The 3503-nt window shown below is 42.0% G+C and overlaps 1 pseudogene; it reads left to right on the forward strand.

The window, feature by feature from the left end:
* The first annotated feature begins 2237 nt into the window (after positions 1 to 2237).
* On the forward strand, positions 2238 to 2714 carry LOC101562532 (annotated as a pseudogene).
* The last annotated feature ends 789 nt before the right edge of the window (positions 2715 to 3503 follow it).

Raw genomic sequence — 3503 nt, forward strand, 5'->3', positions numbered from 1 at the left:
CCGCTTTATGAGAAAAAAAAAAAAAAAAAAAAAAAAGGTCTCAATTGAAAATAGATAGAATAAATCCTGTCTTCTGTTATGCTGCTTGGTCCAGTTCTCTGTCCACTCATCCCAGTTCCCTCATGAACAGGTTATCCAAGTACTGGAACATGATGGAATAAGATAGTATTTCAGCAGAAGATTAATGCTTGGAAAGTCACCCAAACAAGCATGCTATCTTTTTATTCCTATATCAATAAGTTAGCAAAAAAAAAAAAAAGACCATATTTGAACTAGCAAAGCTTCCTGTGGTTTTTGATTCTGTGAAAAAGGAAAATAAGAATTCTATATTCTTTCTGCAGTTTTCCATAAGAGCACTCATTAAATGTTTGTATATAGTGATGACAGTGTTTAGGGTGGTCATGGCTTGGTGTTGGGCGGGCAGTGCACTGGGGCCTTCCTCTAGTTCAATTTTGAAAAACAACAGTTCTTTTAGTTTTCAGTGAACTAACTTGACTCAAACCATGCCATGAATTACTTCTGCATGAAAGCTGCCATAAAAAAAATTACTGCAGAATGCTCCACTGGCAGTGAGCGTCAGCACAAGCTCATGCAAGCAAGTTACGCAAGTTAAAATACACAGAGAATTGGGTGTGAAGTAAACTTAATCAGGTGTGTCCACCTGACCACTAGAATTGTAAAACTTCTGCAGAGTAAAGCCAGTTTCGTTAGTTATTTACTGCTCAGAAAAAGTGTTTTCAGCTCCAACAAAAATATCCCAGAAACAAAATGAGGGCAAAAGAGGTATGTTTCATACTGTTTTCTACCACCTGCAAGAAATAGAGTATTAGGTCCAAGATGAGTTTTACAGGTTTTAGTCCTCCACTAAAGGCACTGTTCTCTTAAGTTCAAGACCCTCAGATGAAGGAGATATTAGTTGTTTTGTTTTGCTTTTTGTAGTACTGGGGATCGAACTCAGGACCTTGTGGTTGTCAGGCAGGTGCATAAGCTGATAAGCTATCTCCCCAATCCAGAAAGCCCTTGTTAAGTATATACGTATGCTGCCTGTAACAGTACCAGGTGCTAAACATTCAGATGAGGCCTCTCAATCTCCACTATGCTCTTATCTGGACAGATTAGATACCTCACTGTATTTCTTCAGAGCACAGACTTCAAAGTTAAGTCTTGGTCTCTTCACTTACTGTGTGACTCTGATCAGCCTACATTTATACATTGGCCTCTTTCAGAATATTCTGAGAAACACAATACAGTGACAAGAATGTAGAAACAGCTTATTGAAATGGAAAAACAGAATGTTATGCTAGTAGCTCACCACCAGGGTATTAGTCCACAGTTTCCAAGTGACTGTCCCAACAGGCTAGGAAGGTGGACTTATAGTCTCTAAACTACGAGATACAAGTATCCAAGTGCTCACACAGTGCCTGACACATAGAAAGAGCCAAGTAGAAGTTAGCTATTTTTTCCCTTAACCCAAAAGACGTTTGCTTTTCTCCTTTCCTTGGTCCTTATGAGGCTCTGGTAACAGAGGCCTGAGATAAAAAGAGGGCTGACAAAGGGGATCTGAGATCATCATGCAAGGCTGTGGGGTTGCAAATAGCTGAAGTATTCTTTAGTTTGCAGCAAGAACGACAACCACAAAACATTGCAGTGGAAGCCTTTGAGAACAGAGTCACTCAGTGACCTTGCGTATGGTTTAATGTGGCAAGGTTCTTTGGATGCCATTGTGCCTCATTTCTAGGAGACCCCAGTCAAGGTGTGCAGCCGCATTTGGAGCCACTAGTGCATGCCAAGACACTTTTCTTATTTAAGCAATACTGTTTCTCTGTTCTTCCCTGATAATAAAACTCCAACTGTGATCAGGTTGTTGGTGGATTTGCTGATTTCAAGGATAGGTTTCTGCCTCAACAAGAAAGAATGAGCTGAGAAGTTAGTCTAAATCAGCTCTACTGATTGCTTTCCTTTCTCCAGAGACCGGCTAAAGAGTAAGCACATGATTCCACCCTGGCCAATGAGATCTGGGAGTTACTCAAGGAGGCTCTTTTCCTAAATAAAAAAAAAAGTCAAGGCTGCACAGAGAGAAAGCCTCCATCAATCTCCTTCCTGTTCTGAGCTTGGACATGGTGTCAAGAGCAATGGCAACTCTCATATGACCATCAGGAAAATGACAACAAACTTGTCCCTAAGAATCATTAGATCCTTCCACAGGAGGCCTATATGCCACCATCACTGCTGCCACCATGTCTCTAGTGATCCCCGTGAAGTTCCAGCACATTTTGCGAGTACTCAACACCAACACTGATGGACAGCAGAAAATAGCCTTTGCCATCACTGCCATTAAGGGTGTGGGGTGAAGGTGCGCTCACGTGGTGTTGAGGAAAGCAGACATCGACCTGACCAAGAGGGCTGGTGAGCTCACTGAGCATGAGGTGGAGTGTGTGATCATTATTATGCAGAATCCTCACCAGTACAAGATCCCAGACTGGTTTCTGAACAGGCAGAAGGATGGGAAGGATGGGAAGGATGGGAAGGATGGGAAGTGCAGCCAGGTTCTAGCCAACGGTCTGGACAACAAGCTTCGAGAAGACCTGGAGCGACTGAAGAAGACCTGAGCCCACAGGGGCCTGCACCACTTTTGGGGTCTGTGAGTCTGAGGCCAGCACACCAAGACCACTGGATGCTGTGGCTGCACTGTGGGTGTGTCCAAGACGAAGTGAGGCTATAGGCTTGCTCCGGCAATAAATAGTATATATACCTGCAAAAAAAAATCATTAGATCTCTGACCGGTGTAGGCAATTGTCTCCCTCCACATTTCTTGTTATATAAGAAATATGAAGCCCAAATGATTAAGCCCTGTACAGATGAGTTTTCTATTTCTTGCCATCAAATGTGTTTCAAAGCCCCGCTGCAAGATGGGGCCGAAGCCATTTTTCTTACTTGACTTTATTTGAACAAAGATTCTAATAATCAACCCCAAGAAACCAGTCTATCAATCAGCTATTCTAATATCAAAGGAAACAGTCACATTTTATAATAAATACTTTGTGTTCAATTGGCTTATAAATTGAAAACACAGGTTAAGTAGGAAAGTAAGAATGAGATGCAGTTGCTTCTTTGCTTGCTCCCATCTATCCTTCTGCTGCATTTAGTTCAAAGAGACATAAAGAGACACCACTCCATCATCTTTGACAGAGCCATATTAGTGATGCAAAGCATATGCTGAAGGTTTGTAACTAGTTGAGTTCCATGCACAGGAGAAGGATAAGCCAGTTGTGTACATAGTCCTCCTGTCATCTGCCACTTTACTAGTCTCATGCTCTCTCTTGTCACTTGCCACAAGCAATAACTGTCATTATTATTCTAATGCTTTACCTGTAGATGGTGTATTTCAGAGTGCTTTCACATCAGTTCTATTCTTATAGGCTCAAATCGTGCCAGTTACTACACATGGTGCCTCACAGAAAAACCACTACAGTCTGCGGGAGGGAATCCTCATATTCCTTTCC

This window comes from Octodon degus, unplaced genomic scaffold, assembly GCF_000260255.1.
Source record: "Octodon degus isolate 3935 unplaced genomic scaffold, OctDeg1.0 scaffold00015, whole genome shotgun sequence".
NCBI lineage: Eukaryota > Metazoa > Chordata > Mammalia > Rodentia > Octodontidae > Octodon > Octodon degus.